The sequence below is a fragment of the Cucurbita pepo genome, chromosome 16, assembly GCF_057944985.1.
Source record: "Cucurbita pepo subsp. pepo isolate OVF chromosome 16, ASM5794498v1, whole genome shotgun sequence".
Classification (NCBI taxonomy): Eukaryota; Viridiplantae; Streptophyta; class Magnoliopsida; order Cucurbitales; family Cucurbitaceae; genus Cucurbita; species Cucurbita pepo.
The window spans coordinates 4,323,409-4,341,241 of record NC_141813.1 but is presented as its reverse complement, the minus strand read 5'-3'; the positions used below and the strand labels follow the sequence as shown (position 1 = coordinate 4,341,241).

General features: G+C 55.3%; 49 non-coding genes and 4 pseudogenes across 49 annotated transcripts; all 53 read left to right on the top strand.

Moving 5' to 3' along the window:
* The first annotated feature begins 145 nt into the window (after nt 1-145).
* Nucleotides 146-264, top strand: LOC147788245 (5S ribosomal RNA). Its single transcript, XR_015412760.1, has one exon. It is a non-coding gene; the product is annotated as a 5S ribosomal RNA (ribosomal RNA).
* Nucleotides 265-479: 215 nt separating this feature from the next.
* LOC147788244 (5S ribosomal RNA) lies at nt 480-598 on the top strand. The gene has a single exon (XR_015412429.1). It is a non-coding gene; the product is annotated as a 5S ribosomal RNA (ribosomal RNA).
* A 215-nt stretch (nt 599-813) lies between these two features.
* Nucleotides 814-932, top strand: LOC147788243 (5S ribosomal RNA). The gene has a single exon (XR_015412256.1). It is a non-coding gene; the product is annotated as a 5S ribosomal RNA (ribosomal RNA).
* Nucleotides 933-1,147: 215 nt separating this feature from the next.
* On the top strand, nt 1,148-1,266 carry LOC147788242 (5S ribosomal RNA). The gene has a single exon (XR_015412316.1). It is a non-coding gene; the product is annotated as a 5S ribosomal RNA (ribosomal RNA).
* Nucleotides 1,267-1,481: 215 nt separating this feature from the next.
* Nucleotides 1,482-1,600, top strand: LOC147788241 (5S ribosomal RNA). Its single transcript, XR_015412400.1, has one exon. It is a non-coding gene; the product is annotated as a 5S ribosomal RNA (ribosomal RNA).
* A 215-nt stretch (nt 1,601-1,815) lies between these two features.
* On the top strand, nt 1,816-1,934 carry LOC147788240 (5S ribosomal RNA). The gene has a single exon (XR_015412242.1). It is a non-coding gene; the product is annotated as a 5S ribosomal RNA (ribosomal RNA).
* A 215-nt stretch (nt 1,935-2,149) lies between these two features.
* On the top strand, nt 2,150-2,268 carry LOC147788239 (5S ribosomal RNA). The gene has a single exon (XR_015412315.1). It is a non-coding gene; the product is annotated as a 5S ribosomal RNA (ribosomal RNA).
* A 215-nt stretch (nt 2,269-2,483) lies between these two features.
* LOC147788238 (5S ribosomal RNA) lies at nt 2,484-2,602 on the top strand. The gene has a single exon (XR_015412399.1). It is a non-coding gene; the product is annotated as a 5S ribosomal RNA (ribosomal RNA).
* Nucleotides 2,603-2,817: 215 nt separating this feature from the next.
* On the top strand, nt 2,818-2,936 carry LOC147788237 (5S ribosomal RNA). The gene has a single exon (XR_015412509.1). It is a non-coding gene; the product is annotated as a 5S ribosomal RNA (ribosomal RNA).
* Nucleotides 2,937-3,151: 215 nt separating this feature from the next.
* On the top strand, nt 3,152-3,270 carry LOC147788236 (5S ribosomal RNA). The gene has a single exon (XR_015413042.1). It is a non-coding gene; the product is annotated as a 5S ribosomal RNA (ribosomal RNA).
* Nucleotides 3,271-3,485: 215 nt separating this feature from the next.
* LOC147788235 (5S ribosomal RNA) lies at nt 3,486-3,604 on the top strand. The gene has a single exon (XR_015412294.1). It is a non-coding gene; the product is annotated as a 5S ribosomal RNA (ribosomal RNA).
* A 215-nt stretch (nt 3,605-3,819) lies between these two features.
* LOC147788234 (5S ribosomal RNA) lies at nt 3,820-3,938 on the top strand. Its single transcript, XR_015412314.1, has one exon. It is a non-coding gene; the product is annotated as a 5S ribosomal RNA (ribosomal RNA).
* Nucleotides 3,939-4,153: 215 nt separating this feature from the next.
* Nucleotides 4,154-4,272, top strand: LOC147788233 (5S ribosomal RNA; annotated as a pseudogene).
* A 215-nt stretch (nt 4,273-4,487) lies between these two features.
* Nucleotides 4,488-4,637, top strand: LOC147788232 (5S ribosomal RNA; annotated as a pseudogene).
* Nucleotides 4,638-4,852: 215 nt separating this feature from the next.
* LOC147788231 (5S ribosomal RNA) lies at nt 4,853-4,971 on the top strand. Its single transcript, XR_015412503.1, has one exon. It is a non-coding gene; the product is annotated as a 5S ribosomal RNA (ribosomal RNA).
* A 215-nt stretch (nt 4,972-5,186) lies between these two features.
* LOC147788230 (5S ribosomal RNA) lies at nt 5,187-5,305 on the top strand. The gene has a single exon (XR_015412759.1). It is a non-coding gene; the product is annotated as a 5S ribosomal RNA (ribosomal RNA).
* A 215-nt stretch (nt 5,306-5,520) lies between these two features.
* LOC147788229 (5S ribosomal RNA) lies at nt 5,521-5,639 on the top strand. The gene has a single exon (XR_015412758.1). It is a non-coding gene; the product is annotated as a 5S ribosomal RNA (ribosomal RNA).
* A 215-nt stretch (nt 5,640-5,854) lies between these two features.
* On the top strand, nt 5,855-5,973 carry LOC147788228 (5S ribosomal RNA). The gene has a single exon (XR_015412757.1). It is a non-coding gene; the product is annotated as a 5S ribosomal RNA (ribosomal RNA).
* A 215-nt stretch (nt 5,974-6,188) lies between these two features.
* Nucleotides 6,189-6,307, top strand: LOC147788227 (5S ribosomal RNA). The gene has a single exon (XR_015412494.1). It is a non-coding gene; the product is annotated as a 5S ribosomal RNA (ribosomal RNA).
* A 215-nt stretch (nt 6,308-6,522) lies between these two features.
* LOC147788226 (5S ribosomal RNA) lies at nt 6,523-6,641 on the top strand (annotated as a pseudogene).
* A 215-nt stretch (nt 6,642-6,856) lies between these two features.
* LOC147788225 (5S ribosomal RNA) lies at nt 6,857-6,975 on the top strand. Its single transcript, XR_015412229.1, has one exon. It is a non-coding gene; the product is annotated as a 5S ribosomal RNA (ribosomal RNA).
* Nucleotides 6,976-7,190: 215 nt separating this feature from the next.
* LOC147788224 (5S ribosomal RNA) lies at nt 7,191-7,309 on the top strand. Its single transcript, XR_015412502.1, has one exon. It is a non-coding gene; the product is annotated as a 5S ribosomal RNA (ribosomal RNA).
* Nucleotides 7,310-7,524: 215 nt separating this feature from the next.
* On the top strand, nt 7,525-7,643 carry LOC147788223 (5S ribosomal RNA). Its single transcript, XR_015412756.1, has one exon. It is a non-coding gene; the product is annotated as a 5S ribosomal RNA (ribosomal RNA).
* Nucleotides 7,644-7,858: 215 nt separating this feature from the next.
* LOC147788222 (5S ribosomal RNA) lies at nt 7,859-7,977 on the top strand. The gene has a single exon (XR_015412755.1). It is a non-coding gene; the product is annotated as a 5S ribosomal RNA (ribosomal RNA).
* Nucleotides 7,978-8,192: 215 nt separating this feature from the next.
* LOC147788221 (5S ribosomal RNA) lies at nt 8,193-8,311 on the top strand. Its single transcript, XR_015412754.1, has one exon. It is a non-coding gene; the product is annotated as a 5S ribosomal RNA (ribosomal RNA).
* Nucleotides 8,312-8,526: 215 nt separating this feature from the next.
* On the top strand, nt 8,527-8,645 carry LOC147788220 (5S ribosomal RNA). The gene has a single exon (XR_015412511.1). It is a non-coding gene; the product is annotated as a 5S ribosomal RNA (ribosomal RNA).
* Nucleotides 8,646-8,860: 215 nt separating this feature from the next.
* Nucleotides 8,861-8,979, top strand: LOC147788219 (5S ribosomal RNA). Its single transcript, XR_015412753.1, has one exon. It is a non-coding gene; the product is annotated as a 5S ribosomal RNA (ribosomal RNA).
* A 215-nt stretch (nt 8,980-9,194) lies between these two features.
* Nucleotides 9,195-9,313, top strand: LOC147788218 (5S ribosomal RNA). The gene has a single exon (XR_015412334.1). It is a non-coding gene; the product is annotated as a 5S ribosomal RNA (ribosomal RNA).
* Nucleotides 9,314-9,528: 215 nt separating this feature from the next.
* Nucleotides 9,529-9,647, top strand: LOC147788217 (5S ribosomal RNA). The gene has a single exon (XR_015412751.1). It is a non-coding gene; the product is annotated as a 5S ribosomal RNA (ribosomal RNA).
* Nucleotides 9,648-9,862: 215 nt separating this feature from the next.
* Nucleotides 9,863-9,981, top strand: LOC147788216 (5S ribosomal RNA). Its single transcript, XR_015412493.1, has one exon. It is a non-coding gene; the product is annotated as a 5S ribosomal RNA (ribosomal RNA).
* A 215-nt stretch (nt 9,982-10,196) lies between these two features.
* On the top strand, nt 10,197-10,312 carry LOC147788215 (5S ribosomal RNA; annotated as a pseudogene).
* A 215-nt stretch (nt 10,313-10,527) lies between these two features.
* On the top strand, nt 10,528-10,646 carry LOC147788214 (5S ribosomal RNA). Its single transcript, XR_015412750.1, has one exon. It is a non-coding gene; the product is annotated as a 5S ribosomal RNA (ribosomal RNA).
* A 215-nt stretch (nt 10,647-10,861) lies between these two features.
* On the top strand, nt 10,862-10,980 carry LOC147788213 (5S ribosomal RNA). Its single transcript, XR_015412990.1, has one exon. It is a non-coding gene; the product is annotated as a 5S ribosomal RNA (ribosomal RNA).
* A 214-nt stretch (nt 10,981-11,194) lies between these two features.
* On the top strand, nt 11,195-11,313 carry LOC147788212 (5S ribosomal RNA). The gene has a single exon (XR_015412749.1). It is a non-coding gene; the product is annotated as a 5S ribosomal RNA (ribosomal RNA).
* Nucleotides 11,314-11,527: 214 nt separating this feature from the next.
* LOC147788211 (5S ribosomal RNA) lies at nt 11,528-11,646 on the top strand. Its single transcript, XR_015412748.1, has one exon. It is a non-coding gene; the product is annotated as a 5S ribosomal RNA (ribosomal RNA).
* Nucleotides 11,647-11,861: 215 nt separating this feature from the next.
* LOC147788210 (5S ribosomal RNA) lies at nt 11,862-11,980 on the top strand. The gene has a single exon (XR_015412428.1). It is a non-coding gene; the product is annotated as a 5S ribosomal RNA (ribosomal RNA).
* Nucleotides 11,981-12,195: 215 nt separating this feature from the next.
* Nucleotides 12,196-12,314, top strand: LOC147788209 (5S ribosomal RNA). The gene has a single exon (XR_015412747.1). It is a non-coding gene; the product is annotated as a 5S ribosomal RNA (ribosomal RNA).
* Nucleotides 12,315-12,529: 215 nt separating this feature from the next.
* On the top strand, nt 12,530-12,648 carry LOC147788208 (5S ribosomal RNA). The gene has a single exon (XR_015412746.1). It is a non-coding gene; the product is annotated as a 5S ribosomal RNA (ribosomal RNA).
* Nucleotides 12,649-12,863: 215 nt separating this feature from the next.
* LOC147788207 (5S ribosomal RNA) lies at nt 12,864-12,982 on the top strand. Its single transcript, XR_015412745.1, has one exon. It is a non-coding gene; the product is annotated as a 5S ribosomal RNA (ribosomal RNA).
* Nucleotides 12,983-13,197: 215 nt separating this feature from the next.
* On the top strand, nt 13,198-13,316 carry LOC147788206 (5S ribosomal RNA). Its single transcript, XR_015412744.1, has one exon. It is a non-coding gene; the product is annotated as a 5S ribosomal RNA (ribosomal RNA).
* Nucleotides 13,317-13,531: 215 nt separating this feature from the next.
* LOC147788205 (5S ribosomal RNA) lies at nt 13,532-13,650 on the top strand. Its single transcript, XR_015412427.1, has one exon. It is a non-coding gene; the product is annotated as a 5S ribosomal RNA (ribosomal RNA).
* Nucleotides 13,651-13,865: 215 nt separating this feature from the next.
* Nucleotides 13,866-13,984, top strand: LOC147788204 (5S ribosomal RNA). Its single transcript, XR_015412743.1, has one exon. It is a non-coding gene; the product is annotated as a 5S ribosomal RNA (ribosomal RNA).
* Nucleotides 13,985-14,199: 215 nt separating this feature from the next.
* LOC147788203 (5S ribosomal RNA) lies at nt 14,200-14,318 on the top strand. The gene has a single exon (XR_015412742.1). It is a non-coding gene; the product is annotated as a 5S ribosomal RNA (ribosomal RNA).
* Nucleotides 14,319-14,533: 215 nt separating this feature from the next.
* LOC147788202 (5S ribosomal RNA) lies at nt 14,534-14,652 on the top strand. The gene has a single exon (XR_015412740.1). It is a non-coding gene; the product is annotated as a 5S ribosomal RNA (ribosomal RNA).
* A 215-nt stretch (nt 14,653-14,867) lies between these two features.
* LOC147788201 (5S ribosomal RNA) lies at nt 14,868-14,986 on the top strand. The gene has a single exon (XR_015412335.1). It is a non-coding gene; the product is annotated as a 5S ribosomal RNA (ribosomal RNA).
* A 215-nt stretch (nt 14,987-15,201) lies between these two features.
* On the top strand, nt 15,202-15,320 carry LOC147788200 (5S ribosomal RNA). The gene has a single exon (XR_015412443.1). It is a non-coding gene; the product is annotated as a 5S ribosomal RNA (ribosomal RNA).
* A 215-nt stretch (nt 15,321-15,535) lies between these two features.
* Nucleotides 15,536-15,654, top strand: LOC147788199 (5S ribosomal RNA). The gene has a single exon (XR_015412739.1). It is a non-coding gene; the product is annotated as a 5S ribosomal RNA (ribosomal RNA).
* A 215-nt stretch (nt 15,655-15,869) lies between these two features.
* Nucleotides 15,870-15,988, top strand: LOC147788198 (5S ribosomal RNA). The gene has a single exon (XR_015412738.1). It is a non-coding gene; the product is annotated as a 5S ribosomal RNA (ribosomal RNA).
* A 215-nt stretch (nt 15,989-16,203) lies between these two features.
* On the top strand, nt 16,204-16,322 carry LOC147788197 (5S ribosomal RNA). The gene has a single exon (XR_015412255.1). It is a non-coding gene; the product is annotated as a 5S ribosomal RNA (ribosomal RNA).
* A 215-nt stretch (nt 16,323-16,537) lies between these two features.
* LOC147788196 (5S ribosomal RNA) lies at nt 16,538-16,656 on the top strand. Its single transcript, XR_015412441.1, has one exon. It is a non-coding gene; the product is annotated as a 5S ribosomal RNA (ribosomal RNA).
* Nucleotides 16,657-16,871: 215 nt separating this feature from the next.
* Nucleotides 16,872-16,990, top strand: LOC147788195 (5S ribosomal RNA). Its single transcript, XR_015412737.1, has one exon. It is a non-coding gene; the product is annotated as a 5S ribosomal RNA (ribosomal RNA).
* Nucleotides 16,991-17,205: 215 nt separating this feature from the next.
* On the top strand, nt 17,206-17,324 carry LOC147788194 (5S ribosomal RNA). The gene has a single exon (XR_015412336.1). It is a non-coding gene; the product is annotated as a 5S ribosomal RNA (ribosomal RNA).
* Nucleotides 17,325-17,539: 215 nt separating this feature from the next.
* LOC147788193 (5S ribosomal RNA) lies at nt 17,540-17,658 on the top strand. Its single transcript, XR_015412736.1, has one exon. It is a non-coding gene; the product is annotated as a 5S ribosomal RNA (ribosomal RNA).
* Nucleotides 17,659-17,833: the final 175 nt, after the last annotated feature.

The following is a 17,833-nucleotide window of genomic DNA, read 5'->3' as shown; positions in this document are numbered from 1 at the left end:
TCGCACGCTCACGCCCATCGCGTTTCTTCTCCCCGACGTGTCCGCGCGGGCCCCGCCGACCGTTCCGAGCACGTGCGTGCACCCACCGTCGCCTCGATCATGCCGCCCCGCATGCGTTAAATGCAATTTGTGCGCATTGCATGTCGGGTGCGATCATACCAGCACTAATGCACCGGATCCCATCAGAACTCCGCAGTTAAGCGTGCTTGGGCGAGAGTAGTACTAAGTTGGGTGACCACTTGGGAAGTCCTCGTGTTGCACCCCTTTTTTATTTTTTATTTCAATTTCTCCCCGTTCTTTTCTTCCTTTCTTTACAAATGGCAACCTCCCCCGCTCGCACGCTCACGCCCATCGCGTTTCTTCTCCCCGACGTGTCCGCGCGGGCCCCGCCGACCGTTCCGAGCACGTGCGTGCACCCACCGTCGCCTCGATCATGCCGCCCCGCATGCGTTAAATGCAATTTGTGCGCATTGCATGTCGGGTGTGATCATACCAGCACTAATGCACCTGATCCCATCAGAACTCCGCAGTTAAGCGTGCTTGGGCGAGAGTAGTACTAAGTTGGGTGACCACTTGGGAAGTCCTCGTGTTGCACCCCTTTTTTATTTTTTATTTCAATTTCTCCCCGTTCTTTTCTTCCTTTCTTTACAAATGGCAACCTCCCCCGCTCGCACGCTCACGCCCATCGCGTTTCTTCTCCCCGACGTGTCCGCGCGGGCCCCGCCGACCGTTCCGAGCACGTGCGTGCACCCACCGTCGCCTCGATCATGCCGCCCCGCATGCGTTAAATGCAATTTGTGCGCATTGCATGTCGGGTGCGATCATACCAGCACTAATGCACCGGATCCCATCAGAACTCCGCAGTTAATCGTGCTTGGGCGAGAGTAGTACTAAGTTGGGTGACCACTTGGGAAGTCCTCGTGTTGCACCCCTTTTTTATTTTTTATTTCAAATTCTCCCCGTTCTTTTCTTCCTTTCTTTACAAATGGCAACCTCCCCCGCTCGCACGCTCACGCCCATCGCGTTTCTTCTCCCCGACGTGTCCGCGCGGGCCCCGCCGACCGTTCCGAGCACGTGCGTGCACCCACCGTTGCCTCGATCATGCCGTCCCGCATGCGTTAAATGCAATTTGTGCGCATTGCATGTCGGGTGCGATCATACCAGCACTAATGCACCAGATCCCATCAGAACTCCGCAGTTAAGCGTGCTTGGGCGAGAGTAGTACTAAGTTGGGTGACCACTTGGGAAGTCCTCGTGTTGCACCCCTTTTTTATTTTTTATTTCAATTTCTCCCCGTTCTTTTCTTCCTTTCTTTACAAATGGCAACCTCCCCCGCTCGCACGCTCACGCCCATCGCGTTTCTTCTCCCCGACGTGTCCGCGCGGGCCCCGCCGACCGTTCCGAGCACGTGCGTGCACCCACCGTCGCCTCGATCATGCCGCCCCGCATGCGTTAAATGCAATTTGTGCGCATTGCATGTCGGGTGCGATCATACCAGCACTAATGCACCGGATCCCATCAGAACTCCGCAGTTAAGCGTGCTTGGGCGAGAGTAGTACTAAGTTGGGTGACCACTTGGGACGTCCTCGTGTTGCACCCCTTTTTTATTTTTTATTTCAATTTCTCCCCGTTCTTTTCTTCCTTTCTTTACAAATGGCAACCTCCCCCGCTCGCACGCTCACGCCCATCGCGTTTCTTCTCCCCGACGTGTCCGCGCGGGCCCCGCCGACCGTTCCGAGCACGTGCGTGCACCCACCGTCGCCTCGATCATGCCGCCCCGCATGCGTTAAATGCAATTTGTGCGCATTGAATGTCGGGTGCGATCATATCAGCACTAATGCACCGGATCCCATCAGAACTCCGCAGTTAAGCGTGCTTGGGCGAGAGTAGTACTAAGTTGGGTGACCACTTGGGAAGTCCTCGTGTTGCACCCCTTTTTTATTTTTTATTTCAAATTCTCCCCGTTCTTTTCTTCCTTTCTTTACAAATGGCAACCTCCCCCGCTCGCACGCTCACGCCCATCGCGTTTCTTCTCCCCGACGTGTCCGCGCGGGCCCCGCCGACCGTTCCGAGCACGTGCGTGCACCCACCGTTGCCTCGATCATGCCGTCCCGCATGCGTTAAATGCAATTTGTGCGCATTGCATGTCGGGTGCGATCATACCAGCACTAATGCACCAGATCCCATCAGAACTCCGCAGTTAAGCGTGCTTGGGCGAGAGTAGTACTAAGTTGGGTGACCACTTGGGAAGTCCTCGTGTTGCACCCCTTTTTTATTTTTTATTTCAATTTCTCCCCGTTCTTTTCTTCCTTTCTTTACAAATGGCAACCTCCCCCGCTCGCACGCTCACGCCCATCGCGTTTCTTCTCCCCGACGTGTCTGCGCGGGCCCCGCCGACCGTTCCGAGCACGTGCGTGCACCCACCGTCGCCTCGATCATGCCGCCCCGCATGCGTTAAATGCAATTTGTGCGCATTGCATGTCGGGTGCGATCATACCAGCACTAATGCACCGGATCCCATCAGAACTCCGCAGTTAAGCGTGCTTGGGCGAGAGTAGTACTAAGTTGGGTGACCACTTGGGACGTCCTCGTGTTGCACCCCTTTTTTATTTTTTATTTCAATTTCTCCCCGTTCTTTTCTTCCTTTCTTTACAAATGGCAACCTCCCCCGCTCGCACGCTCACGCCCATCGCGTTTCTTCTCCCCGACGTGTCCGCGCGGGCCCCGCCGACCGTTCCGAGCACGTGCGTGCACCCACCGTCGCCTCGATCATGCCGCCCCGCATGCGTTAAATGCAATTTGTGCGCATTGCATGTCAGGTGCGATCATACCAGCACTAATGCACCGGATCCCATCAGAACTCCGCAATTAAGCGTGCTTGGGCGAGAGTAGTACTAAGTTGGGTGACCACTTGGGAAGTCCTCGTGTTGCACCCCTTTTTTATTTTTTATTTCAATTTCTCCCCGTTCTTTTCTTCCTTTCTTTACAAATGGCAACCTCCCCCGCTCGCACGCTCACGCCCATCGCGTTTCTTCTCCCCGACGTGTCTGCGCGGGCCCCGCCGACCGTTCCGAGCACGTGCGTGCACCCACCGTCGCCTCGATCATGCCGCCCCGCATGCGTTAAATGCAATTTGTGCGCATTGCATGTCGGGTGCGATCATACCAGCACTAATGCACCGGATCCCATCAGAACTCCGCAGTGAAGCGTGCTTGGGCGAGAGTAGTACTAAGTTGGGTGACCACTTGGGAAGTCCTCGTGTTGCACCCCTTTTTTATTTTTTATTTCAATTTCTCCCCGTTCTTTTCTTCCTTTCTTTACAAATGGCAACCTCCCCCGCTCGCACGCTCACGCCCATCGCGTTTCTTCTCCCCGACGTGTCCGCGCGGGCCCCGCCGACCGTTCCGAGCACGTGCGTGCACCCACCGTCGCCTCGATCATGCCGCCCCGCATGCGTTAAATGCAATTTGTGCGCATTGCATGTCGGGTGCGATCATACCAGCACTAATGCATCGGATCCCATCAGAACTCCGCAGTTAAGCGTGCTTGGGCGAGAGTAGTACTAAGTTGGGTGACCACTTGGGAAGTCCTCGTGTTGCACCCCTTTTTTATTTTTTATTTCAATTTCTCCCCGTTCTTTTCTTCCTTTCTTTACAAATGGCAACCTCCCCCGCTCGCACGCTCACGCCCATCGCGTTTCTTCTCCCCGACGTGTCCGCGCGGGCCCCGCAGACCGTTCCGAGCACGTGCGTGCACCCACCGTTGCCTCGATCATGCCGTCCCGCATGCGTTAAATGCAATTTGTGCGCATTGCATGTCGGGTGCGATCATACCAGCACTAATGCACCAGATCCCATCAGAACTCCGCAGTTAAGCGTGCTTGGGCGAGAGTAGTACTAAGTTGGGTGACCACTTGGGAAGTCCTCGTGTTGCACCCCTTTTTTATTTTTTATTTCAATTTCTCCCCGTTCTTTTCTTCCTTTCTTTACAAATGGCAACCTCCCCCGCTCGCACGCTCACGCCCATCGCGTTTCTTCTCCCCGACGTGTCCGCGCGGGCCCCGCCGACCGTTCCGAGCACGTGCGTGCACCCACCGTCGCCTCGATCATGCCGCCCCGCATGCGTTAAATGCAATTTGTGCGCATTGCATGTCGGGTGCGATCATACCAGAAATAATGCACCGGATCCCATCAGAACTCCGCAGTTTAGCGTGCTTGGGCGAGAGTAGTACTAAGTTGGGTGACCACTTGGGAAGTCCTCGTGTTGCACCCCTTTTTTATTTTTTATTTCAATTTCTCCCCGTTCTTTTCTTCCTTTCTTTACAAATGGCAACCTCCCCCGCTCGCACGCTCACGCCCATCGCGTTTCTTCTCCCCGACGTGTCCGCGCGGGCCCCGCCGACCGTTCCGAGCACGTGCGTGCACCCACCGTTGCCTCGATCATGCCGTCCCGCATGCGTTAAATGCAATTTGTGCGCATTGCATGTCGGGTGCGATCATACCAGCACTAATGCACCAGATCCCATCAGAACTCCGAAGTTAAGCGTGCTTGGGCGAGAGTAGTACTAAGTTAAGCGTGCTTGGGCGAGAGTAGTACTAAGTTGGGTGACCACTTGGGAAGTCCTCGTGTTGCACCCCTTTTTTATTTTTTATTTCAATTTCTCCCCGTTCTTTTCTTCCTTTCTTTACAAATGGCAACCTCCCCCGCTCGCACGCTCACGCCCATCGCGTTTCTTCTCCCCGACGTGTCCGCGCGGGCCCCGCCGACCGTTCCGAGCACGTGCGTGCACCCACCGTCGCCTCGATCATGCCGCCCCGCATGCGTTAAATGCAATTTGTGCGCATTGCATGTCGGGTGCGATCATACCAGCACTAATGCACCGGATCCCATCAGAACTCCGCAGTTTAGCGTGCTTGGGCGAGAGTAGTACTAAGTTGGGTGACCAGTTGGGAAGTCCTCGTGTTGCACCCCTTTTTTATTTTTTATTTCAATTTCTCCCCGTTCTTTTCTTCCTTTCTTTACAAATGGCAACCTCCCCCGCTCGCACGCTCACGCCCATCGCGTTTCTTCTCCCCGACGTGTCCGCGCGGGCCCCGCCGACCGTTCCGAGCACGTGCGTGCACCCACCGTTGCCTCGATCATGCCGTCCCGCATGCGTTAAATGCAATTTGTGCGCATTGCATGTCGGGTGCGATCATACCAGCACTAATGCACCGGATCCCATCAGAACTCCGCAGTTAAGCGTGCTTGGGCGAGAGTAGTACTAAGTTGGGTGACCACTTGGGAAGTCCTCGTGTTGCACCCCTTTTTTATTTTTTATTTCAATTTCTCCCCGTTCTTTTCTTCCTTTCTTTACAAATGGCAACCTCCCCCGCTCGCACGCTCACGCCCATCGCGTTTCTTCTCCCCGACGTGTCCGCGCGGGCCCCGCCGACCGTTCCGAGCACGTGCGTGCACCCACCGTTGCCTCGATCATGCCGTCCCGCATGCGTTAAATGCAATTTGTGCGCATTGCATGTCGGGTGCGATCATACCAGCACTAATGCACCGGATCCCATCAGAACTCCGCAGTTAAGCGTGCTTGGGCGAGAGTAGTACTAAGTTGGGTGACCACTTGGGAAGTCCTCGTGTTGCACCCCTTTTTTATTTTTTATTTCAATTTCTCCCCGTTCTTTTCTTCCTTTCTTTACAAATGGCAACCTCCCCCGCTCGCACGCTCACGCCCATCGCGTTTCTTCTCCCCGACGTGTCCGCGCGGGCCCCGCCGACCGTTCCGAGCACGTGCGTGCACCCACCGTTGCCTCGATCATGCCGTCCCGCATGCGTTAAATGCAATTTGTGCGCATTGCATGTCGGGTGCGATCATACCAGCACTAATGCACCGGATCCCATCAGAACTCCGCAGTTAAGCGTGCTTGGGCGAGAGTAGTACTAAGTTGGGTGACCACTTGGGAAGTCCTCGTGTTGCACCCCTTTTTTATTTTTTATTTCAATTTCTCCCCGTTCTTTTCTTCCTTTCTTTACAAATGGCAACCTCCCCCGCTCGCACGCTCACGCCCATCGCGTTTCTTCTCCCCGACGTGTCCGCGCGGGCCCCGCCGACCGTTCCGAGCACGTGCGTGCACCCACCGTCGCCTCGATCATGACGCCCCGCATGCGTTAAATGCAATTTGTGCGCATTGCATGTCGGGTGCGATCATACCAGCACTAATGCACCGGATCCCATCAGAACTCCGCAGTTAAGCGTGCTTGGTTGAGAGTAGTACTAAGTTGGGTGACCACTTGGGAAGTCCTCGTGTTGCACCCCTTTTTTATTTTTTATTTCAATTTCTCCCCGTTCTTTTCTTCCTTTCTTTACAAATGGCAACCTCCCCCGCTCGCACGCTCACGCCCATCGCGTTTCTTCTCCCCGACGTGTCCGCGCGGGCCCCGCCGACCGTTCCGAGCACGTGCGTGCACCCACCGTCGCCTCGATCATGCCGCCCCGCATGCGTTAAATGCAATTTGTGCGCATTGCATGTCGGGTGCGATCATACCAGAAATAATGCACCGGATCCCATCAGAACTCCGCAGTTTAGCGTGCTTGGGCGAGAGTAGTACTAAGTTGGGTGACCACTTGGGAAGTCCTCGTGTTGCACCCCTTTTTTATTTTTTATTTCAATTTCTCCCCGTTCTTTTCTTCCTTTCTTTACAAATGGCAACCTCCCCCGCTCGCACGCTCACGCCCATCGCGTTTCTTCTCCCCGACGTGTCCGCGCGGGCCCCGCCGACCGTTCCGAGCACGTGCGTGCACCCACCGTTGCCTCGATCATGCCGTCCCGCATGCGTTAAATGCAATTTGTGCGCATTGCATGTCGGGTGCGATCATACCAGCACTAATGCACCAGATCCCATCAGAACTCCGAAGTTAAGCGTGCTTGGGCGAGAGTAGTACTAAGTTGGGTGACCACTTGGGAAGTCCTCGTGTTGCACCCCTTTTTTATTTTTTATTTCAATTTCTCCCCGTTCTTTTCTTCCTTTCTTTACAAATGGCAACCTCCCCCGCTCGCACGCTCACGCCCATCGCGTTTCTTCTCCCCGACGTGTCCGCGCGGGCCCCGCCGACCGTTCCGAGCACGTGCGTGCACCCACCGTCGCCTCGATCATGCCGCCCCGCATGCGTTAAATGCAATTTGTGCGCATTGCATGTCGGGTGCGATCATACCAGCACTAATGCACCGGATCCCATCAGAACTCCGCAGTTTAGCGTGCTTGGGCGAGAGTAGTACTAAGTTGGGTGACCAGTTGGGAAGTCCTCGTGTTGCACCCCTTTTTTATTTTTTATTTCAATTTCTCCCCGTTCTTTTCTTCCTTTCTTTACAAATGGCAACCTCCCCCGCTCGCACGCTCACGCCCATCGCGTTTCTTCTCCCCGACGTGTCCGCGCGGGCCCCGCCGACCGTTCCGAGCACGTGCGTGCACCCACCGTTGCCTCGATCATGCCGTCCCGCATGCGTTAAATGCAATTTGTGCGCATTGCATGTCGGGTGCGATCATACCAGCACTAATGCACCGGATCCCATCAGAACTCCGCAGTTAAGCGTGCTTGGGCGAGAGTAGTACTAAGTTGGGTGACCACTTGGGAAGTCCTCGTGTTGCACCCCTTTTTTATTTTTTATTTCAATTTCTCCCCGTTCTTTTCTTCCTTTCTTTACAAATGGCAACCTCCCCCGCTCGCACGCTCACGCCCATCGCGTTTCTTCTCCCCGACGTGTCCGCGCGGGCCCCGCCGACCGTTCCGAGCACGTGCGTGCACCCACCGTCGCCTCGATCATGCCGCCCCGCATGCGTTAAATGCAATTTGTGCGCATTGCATGTCGGGTGCGATCATACCAGCACTAATGCACCGGATCCCATCAGAACTCCGCAGTTAAGCGTGCTTGGGCGAGAGTAGTACTAAGTTGGGTGACCACTTGGGAAGTCCTCGTGTTGCACCCCTTTTTTATTTTTTATTTCAATTTCTCCCCGTTCTTTTCTTCCTTTCTTTACAAATGGCAACCTCCCCCGCTCGCACGCTCACGCCCATCGCGTTTCTTCTCCCCGACGTGTCCGCGCGGGCCCCGCCGACCGTTCCGAGCACGTGCGTGCACCCACCGTCGCCTCGATCATGCCGCCCCGCATGCGTTAAATGCAATTTGTGCGCATTGCATGTCGGGTGCGATCATACCAGCACTAATGCACCGGATCCCATCAGAACTCCGCAGTTAAGCGTGCTTGGGCGAGAGTAGTACTAAGTTGGGTGACCACTTGGGAAGTCCTCGTGTTGCACCCCTTTTTTATTTTTTATTTCAATTTCTCCCCGTTCTTTTCTTCCTTTCTTTACAAATGGCAACCTCCCCCGCTCGCACGCTCACGCCCATCGCGTTTCTTCTCCCCGACGTGTCCGCGCGGGCCCCACCGACCGTTCCGAGCACGTGCGTGCACCCACCGTCGCCTCGATCATGACGCCCCGCATGCGTTAAATGCAATTTGTGCGCATTGCATGTCGGGTGCGATCATACCAGCACTAATGCACCGGATCCCATCAGAACTCCGCAGTTAAGCGTGCTTGGTTGAGAGTAGTACTAAGTTGGGTGACCACTTGGGAAGTCCTCGTGTTGCACTCCTTTTTTATTTTTTATTTCAATTTCTCCCCGTTCTTTTCTTCCTTTCTTTACAAATGGCAACCTCCCCCGCTCGCACGCTCACGCCCATCGCGTTTCTTCTCCCCGACGTGTCCGCGCGGGCCCCGCCGACCGTTCCGAGCACGTGCGTGCACCCACCGTTGCCTCGATCATGCCGTCCCGCATGCGTTAAATGCAATTTGTGCGCATTGCATGTCGGGTGCGATCATACCAGCACTAATGCACCGGATCCCATCAGAACTCCGCAGTTAAGCGTGCTTGGGCGAGAGTAGTACTAAGTTGGGTGACCACTTGGGAAGTCCTCGTGTTGCACCCCTTTTTTATTTTTTATTTCAATTTCTCCCCGTTCTTTTCTTCCTTTCTTTACAAATGGCAACCTCCCCCGCTCGCACGCTCACGCCCATCGCGTTTCTTCTCCCCGACGTGTCCGCGCGGGCCCCGCCGACCGTTCCGAGCACGTGCGTGCACCCACCGTCGCCTCGATCATGCCGCCCCGCATGCGTTAAATGCAATTTGTGCGCATTGCATGTCGGGTGCGATCATACCAGCACTAATGCACCGGATCCCATCAGAACTCCGCAGTTAAGCGTGCTTGGGCGAGAGTAGTACTAAGTTGGGTGACCACTTGGGAAGTCGTCGTGTTGCACCCCTTTTTTATTTTTTATTTCAATTTCTCCCCGTTCTTTTCTTCCTTTCTTTACAAATGGCAACCTCCCCCGCTCGCACGCTCACGCCCATCGCGTTTCTTCTCCCCGACGTGTCCGCGCGGGCCCCGCCGACCGTTCCGAGCACGTGCGTGCACCCACCGTCGCCTCGATCATGCCGCCCCGCATGCGTTAAATGCAATTTGTGCGCATTGCATGTCGGGTGCGATCATACCAGCACTAATGCACCGGATCCCATCAGAACTCCGCAGTTAAGCGTGCTTGGGCGAGAGTAGTACTAAGTTGGGTGACCACTTGGGAAGTCCTCGTGTTGCACCCCTTTTTTATTTTTTATTTCAATTTCTCCCCGTTCTTTTCTTCCTTTCTTTACAAATGGCAACCTCCCCCGCTCGCACGCTCACGCCCATCGCGTTTCTTCTCCCCGACGTGTCCGCGCGGGCCCCGCCGACCGTTCCGAGCACGTGCGTGCACCCACCGTCGCCTCGATCATGACGCCCCGCATGCGTTAAATGCAATTTGTGCGCATTGCATGTCGGGTGCGATCATACCAGCACTAATGCACCGGATCCCATCAGAACTCCGCAGTTAAGCGTGCTTGGTTGAGAGTAGTACTAAGTTGGGTGACCACTTGGGAAGTCCTCGTGTTGCACCCCTTTTTTATTTTTTATTTCAATTTCTCCCCGTTCTTTTCTTCCTTTCTTTACAAATGGCAACCTCCCCCGCTCGCACGCTCACGCCCATCGCGTTTCTTCTCCCCGACGTGTCCGCGCGGGCCCCGCCGACCGTTCCGAGCACGTGCGTGCACCCACCGTTGCCTCGATCATGTCGTCCCGCATGCGTTAAATGCAATTTGTGCGCATTGCATGTCGGGTGCGATCATACCAGCACTAATCCAGTTCCCATCAGAACTCCGCAGTTAAGCGTGCTTGGGCGAGAGTAGTACTAAGTTGGGTGACCACTTGGGAAGTCCTCGTGTTGCACCCCTTTTTTATTTTTTATTTCAATTTCTCCCCGTTCGTTTCTTCCTTTCTTTACAAATGGCAACCTCCCCCGCTCGCACGCTCACGCCCATCGCGTTTCTTCTCCCCGACGTGTCCGCGCGGGCCCCGCCGACCGTTCCGAGCACGTGCGTGCACCCACCGTCGCCTCGATCATGCCGCCCCGCATGCGTTAAATGCAATTTGTGCGCATTGCATGTCGGGTGCGATCATACCAGCACTAATGCACCGGATCCCATCAGAACTCCGCAGTTAAGCGTGCTTGGGCGAGAGTAGTACTAAGTTGGGTGACCACTTGGGAAGTCCTCGTGTTGCACCCCTTTTTTATTTTTTATTTCAATTTCTCCCCGTTCTTTTCTTCCTTTCTTTACAAATGGCAACCTCCCCCGCTCGCACGCTCACGCCCATCGCGTTTCTTCTCCCCGACGTGTCCGCGCGGGCCCCGCCGACCGTTCCGAGCACGTGCGTGCACCCACCGTCGCCTCGATCATGCCGCCCCGCATGCGTTAAATGCAATTTGTGCGCATTGCATGTCGGGTGCGATCATACCAGCACTAATGCACCGGATCCCATCAGAACTCCGCAGTTAAGCGTGCTTGGGCGAGAGTAGTACTAAGTTGGGAGACCACTTGGGAAGTCCTCGTGTTGCACCCCTTTTTTATTTTTTATTTCAATTTCTCCCCGTTCTTTTCTTCCTTTCATTACAAATGGCAACCTCCCCCGCTCGCACGCTCACGCCCATCGCGTTTCTTCTCCCCAACGTGTCCGCGCGGGCCCCGCCGACCGTTCCGAGCACGTGCGTGCACCCACCGTTGCCCGATCATGCCGTCCCGCATGCGTTAAATGCAATTTGTGCGCATTGCATGTCGGGTGCGATCATACCAGCACTAATGCACCGGATCCCATCAGAACTCCGCAGTTAAGCGTGCTTGGGCGAGAGTAGTACTAAGTTGGGTGACCACTTGGGAAGTCCTCGTGTTGCACCCCTTTTTTATTTTTTATTTCAATTTCTCCCCGTTCTTTTCTTCCTTTCTTTACAAATGGCAACCTCCCCCGCTCGCACGCTCACGCCCATCGCGTTTCTTCTCCCCGACGTGTCCGCGCGGGCCCCGCCGACCGTTCCGAGCACGTGCGTGCACCCACCGTTGCCCGATCATGCCGTCCCGCATGCGTTAAATGCAATTTGTGCGCATTGCATGTCGGGTGCGATCATACCAGCACTAATGCACCGGATCCCATCAGAACTCCGCAGTTAAGCGTGCTTGGGCGAGAGTAGTACTAAGTTGGGTGACCACTTGGGAAGTCCTCGTGTTGCACCCCTTTTTTATTTTTTATTTCAATTTCTCCCCGTTCTTTTCTTCCTTTCTTTACAAATGGCAACCTCCCCCGCTCGCACGCTCACGCCCATCGCGTTTCTTCTCCCCGACGTGTCCGCGCGGGCCCCGCCGACCGTTCCGAGCACGTGCGTGCACCCACCGTCGCCTCGATCATGCCGCCCCGCATGCGTTAAATGCAATTTGTGCGCATTGCATGTCGGGTGCGATCATACCAGCACTAATGCACCGGATCCCATCAGAACTCCGCAGTTAAGCGTGCTTGGGCGAGAGTAGTACTACGTTGGGTGACCACTTGGGAAGTCCTCGTGTTTCACCCCTTTTTTATTTTTTATTTCAATTTCTCCCCGTTCTTTTCTTCCTTTCTTTACAAATGGCAACCTCCCCCGCTCGCACGCTCACGCCCATCGCGTTTCTTCTCCCCGACGTGTCCGCGCGGGCCCCGCCGACCGTTCCGAGCACGTGCGTGCACCCACCGTTGCCTCGATCATGCCGTCCCGCATGCGTTAAATGCAATTTGTGCGCATTGCATGTCGGGTGCGATCATACCAGCACTAATGCACCGGATCCCATCAGAACTCCGCAGTTAAGCGTGCTTGGGCGAGAGTAGTACTAAGTTGGGTGACCACTTGGGAAGTCCTCGTGTTGCACCCCTTTTTTATTTTTTATTTCAATTTCTCCCCGTTCTTTTCTTCCTTTCTTTACAAATGGCAACCTCCCCCGCTCGCACGCTCACGCCCATCGCGTTTCTTCACCCCGACGTGTCCGCGCGGGCCCCGCCGACCGTTCCGAGCACGTGCGTGCACCCACCGTCGCCTCGATCATGCCGCCCCGTATGCGTTAAATGCAATTTGTGCGCATTGCATGTCGGGTGCGATCATACCAGCACTAATGCACCGGATCCCATCAGAACTCCGCAGTTAAGCGTGCTTGGGCGAGAGTAGTACTAAGTTGGGTGACCACTTGGGAAGTCCTCGTGTTGCACCCCTTTTTTATTTTTTATTTCAATTTCTCCCCGTTCTTTTCTTCCTTTCTTTACAAATGGCAACCTCCCCCGCTCGCACGCTCACGCCCATCGCGTTTCTTCACCCCGACGTGTCCGCGCGGGCCCCGCCGACCGTTCCGAGCACGTGCGTGCACCCACCGTCGCCTCGATCATGCCGCCCCGTATGCGTTAAATGCAATTTGTGCGCATTGCATGTCGGGTGCGATCATACCAGCACTAATGCACCGGATCCCATCAGAACTCCGCAGTTAAGCGTGCTTGGGCGAGAGTAGTACTAAGTTGGGTGACCACTTGGGAAGTCCTCGTGTTGCACCCCTTTTTTATTTTTTATTTCAATTTCTCCCCGTTCTTTTCTTCCTTTCTTTACAAATGGCAACCTCCCCCGCTCGCACGCTCACGCCCATCGCGTTTCTTCACCCCGACGTGTCCGCGCGGGCCCCGCCGACCGTTCCGAGCACGTGCGTGCACCCACCGTCGCCTCGATCATGCCGCCCCGCATGCGTTAAATGCAATTTGTGCGCATTGCATGTCGGGTGCGATCATACCAGCACTAATGCACCGGATCCCATCAGAACTCCGCAGTTAAGCGTGCTTGGGCGAGAGTAGTACTAAGTTGGGTGACCACTTGGGAAGTCCTCGTGTTGCACCCCTTTTTTATTTTTTATTTCAATTTCTCCCCGTTCTTTTCTTCCTTTCTTTACAAATGGCAACCTCCCCCGCTCGCACGCTCACGCCCATCGCGTTTCTTCTCCCCGACGTGTCCGCGCGGGCCCCGCCGACCGTTCCGAGCACGTGCGTGCACCCACCGTCGCCTCGATCATGCCGCCCCGCATGCGTTAAATGCAATTTGTGCGCATTGCATGTCGGGTGCGATCATACCAGCACTAATGCACCGGATCCCATCAGAACTCCGCAGTTAAGCGTGCTTGGGCGAGAGTAGTACTACGTTGGGTGACCACTTGGGAAGTCCTCGTGTTTCACCCCTTTTTTATTTTTTATTTCAATTTCTCCCCGTTCTTTTCTTCCTTTCTTTACAAATGGCAACCTCCCCCGCTCGCACGCTCACGCCCATCGCGTTTCTTCTCCCCGACGTGTCCGCGCGGGCCCCGCCGACCGTTCCGAGCACGTGCGTGCACCCACCGTTGCCTCGATCATGCCGTCCCGCATGCGTTAAATGCAATTTGTGCGCATTGCATGTCGGGTGCGATCATACCAGCACTAATGCACCGGATCCCATCAGAACTCCGCAGTTAAGCGTGCTTGGGCGAGAGTAGTACTAAGTTGGGTGACCACTTGGGAAGTCCTCGTGTTGCACCCCTTTTTTATTTTTTATTTCAATTTCTCCCCGTTCTTTTCTTCCTTTCTTTACAAATGGCAACCTCCCCCGCTCGCACGCTCACGCCCATCGCGTTTCTTCACCCCGACGTGTCCGCGCGGGCCCCGCCGACCGTTCCGAGCACGTGCGTGCACCCACCGTCGCCTCGATCATGCCGCCCCGTATGCGTTAAATGCAATTTGTGCGCATTGCATGTCGGGTGCGATCATACCAGCACTAATGCACCGGATCCCATCAGAACTCCGCAGTTAAGCGTGCTTGGGCGAGAGTAGTACTAAGTTGGGTGACCACTTGGGAAGTCCTCGTGTTGCACCCCTTTTTTATTTTTTATTTCAATTTCTCCCCGTTCTTTTCTTCCTTTCTTTACAAATGGCAACCTCCCCCGCTCGCACGCTCACGCCCATCGCGTTTCTTCACCCCGACGTGTCCGCGCGGGCCCCGCCGACCGTTCCGAGCACGTGCGTGCACCCACCGTCGCCTCGATCATGCCGCCCCGTATGCGTTAAATGCAATTTGTGCGCATTGCATGTCGGGTGCGATCATACCAGCACTAATGCACCGGATCCCATCAGAACTCCGCAGTTAAGCGTGCTTGGGCGAGAGTAGTACTAAGTTGGGTGACCACTTGGGAAGTCCTCGTGTTGCACCCCTTTTTTATTTTTTATTTCAATTTCTCCCCGTTCTTTTCTTCCTTTCTTTACAAATGGCAACCTCCCCCGCTCGCACGCTCACGCCCATCGCGTTTCTTCACCCCGACGTGTCCGCGCGGGCCCCGCCGACCGTTCCGAGCACGTGCGTGCACCCACCGTCGCCTCGATCATGCCGCCCCGCATGCGTTAAATGCAATTTGTGCGCATTGCATGTCGGGTGCGATCATACCAGCACTAATGCACCGGATCGCATCAGAACTCCGCAGTTAAGCGTGCTTGGGCGAGAGTAGTACTAAGTTGGGTGACCACTTGGGAAGTCCTCGTGTTGCACCCCTTTTTTATTTTTTATTTCAATTTCTCCCCGTTCTTTTCTTCCTTTCTTTACAAATGGCAACCTCCCCCGCTCGCACGCTCACGCCCATCGCGTTTCTTCACCCCGACGTGTCCGCGCGGGCCCCGCCGACCGTTCCGAGCACGTGCGTGCACCCACCGTCGCCTCGATCATGCCGCCCCGCATGCGTTAAATGCAATTTGTGCGCATTGCATGTCGGGTGCGATCATACCAGCACTAATGCACCGGATCCCATCAGAACTCCGCAGTTAAGCGTGCTTGGGCGAGAGTAGTACTAAGTTGGGTGACCACTTGGGAAGTCCTCGTGTTTCACCCCTTTTTTATTTTTTATTTCAATTTCTCCCCGTTCTTTTCTTCCTTTCTTTACAAATGGCAACCTCCCCCGCTCGCACGCTCACGCCCATCGCGTTTCTTCTCCCCGACGTGTCCGCGCGGGCCCCGCCGACCGTTCCGAGCACGTGCGTGCACCCACCGTTGCCTCGATCATGCCGTCCCGCATGCGTTAAATGCAATTTGTGCGCATTGCATGTCGGGTGCGATCATACCAGCACTAATGCACCGGATCCCATCAGAACTCCGCAGTTAAGCGTGCTTGGGCGAGAGTAGTACTAAGTTGGGTGACCACTTGGGAAGTCCTCGTGTTGCACCCCTTTTTTATTTTTTATTTCAATTTCTCCCCGTTCTTTTCTTCCTTTCTTTACAAATGGCAACCTCCCCCGCTCGCACGCTCACGCCCATCGCGTTTCTTCACCCCGACGTGTCCGCGCGGGCCCCGCCGACCGTTCCGAGCACGTGCGTGCACCCACCGTCGCCTCGATCATGCCGCCCCGTATGCGTTAAATGCAATTTGTGCGCATTGCATGTCGGGTGCGATCATACCAGCACTAATGCACCGGATCCCATCAGAACTCCGCAGTTAAGCGTGCTTGGGCGAGAGTAGTACTAAGTTGGGTGACCACTTGGGAAGTCCTCGTGTTGCACCCCTTTTTTATTTTTTATTTCAATTTCTCCCCGTTCTTTTCTTCCTTTCTTTACAAATGGCAACCTCCCCCGCTCGCACGCTCACGCCCATCGCGTTTCTTCACCCCGACGTGTCCGCGCGGGCCCCGCCGACCGTTCCGAGCACGTGCGTGCACCCACCGTCGCCTCGATCATGCCGCCCCGCATGCGTTAAATGCAATTTGTGCGCATTGCATGTCGGGTGCGATCATACCAGCACTAATGCACCGGATCCCATCAGAACTCCGCAGTTAATCGTGCTTGGGCGAGAGTAGTACTAAGTTGGGTGACCACTTGGGAAGTCCTCGTGTTGCACCCCTTTTTTATTTTTTATTTCAATTTCTCCCCGTTCTTTTCTTCCTTTCTTTACAAATGGCAACCTCCCCCGCTCGCACGCTCACGCCCATCGCGTTTCTTCACCCCGACGTGTCCGCGCGGGCCCCGCCGACCGTTCCGAGCACGTGCGTGCACCCACCGTCGCCTCGATCATGCCGCCCCGCATGCGTTAAATGCAATTTGTGCGCATTGCATGTCGGGTGCGATCATACCAGCACTAATGCACCGGATCCCATCAGAACTCCGCAGTTAAGCGTGCTTGGGCGAGAGTAGTACTAAGTTGGGTGACCACTTGGGAAGTCCTCGTGTTTCACCCCTTTTTTATTTTTTATTTCAATTTCTCCCCGTTCTTTTCTTCCTTTCTTTACAAATGGCAACCTCCCCCGCTCGCACGCTCACGCCCATCGCGTTTCTTCTCCCCGACGTGTCCGCGCGGGCCCCGCCGACCGTTCCGAGCACGTGCGTGCACCCACCGTTGCCTCGATCATGCCGTCCCGCATGCGTTAAATGCAATTTGTGCGCATTGCATGTCGGGTGCGATCATACCAGCACTAATGCACCGGATCCCATCAGAACTCCGCAGTTAAGCGTGCTTGGGCGAGAGTAGTACTAAGTTGGGTGACCACTTGGGAAGTCCTCGTGTTGCACCCCTTTTTTATTTTTTATTTCAATTTCTCCCCGTTCTTTTCTTCCTTTCTTTACAAATGGCAACCTCCCCCGCTCGCACGCTCACGCCCATCGCGTTTCTTCTCCCCGACGTGTCCGCGCGGGCCCCGCCGACCGTTCCGAGCACGTGCGTGCACCCACCGTCGCCTCGATCATGCCGCCCCGCATGCGTTAAATGCAATTTGTGCGCATTGCATGTCGGGTGCGATCATACCAGCACTAATGCACCGGATCCCATCAGAACTCCGCAGTTAAGCGTGCTTGGGCGAGAGTAGTACTAAGTTGGGTGACCACTTGGAAAGTCCTCGTGTTGCACCCCTTTTTTATTTTTTATTTCAATTTCTCCCCGTTCTTTTCTTCCTTTCTTTACAAATGGCAACCTCCCCCGCTCGCACGCTCACGCCCATCGCGTTTCTTCTCCCCGACGTGTCCGCGCGGGCCCCGCCGACCGTTCCGAGCACGTGCGTGCACCCACCGTCGCCTCGATCATGCCGCCCCGCATGCGTTAAATGCAATTTGTGCGCATTGCATGTCGGGTGCGATCATACCAGCACTAATGCACCGGATCCCATCAGAACTCCGCAGTTAAGCGTGCTTGGGCGAGAGTAGTACTAAGTTGGGTGACCACTTGGGAAGTCCTCGTGTTGCACCCCTTTTTTATTTTTTATTTCAATTTCTCCCCGTTCTTTTCTTCCTTTCTTTACAAATGGCAACCTCCCCCGCTCGCACGCTCACGCCCATCGCGTTTCTTCTCCCCGACGTGTCCGCGCGGGCCCCGCCGACCGTTCCGAGCACGTGCGTGCACCCACCGTTGCCTCGATCATGCCG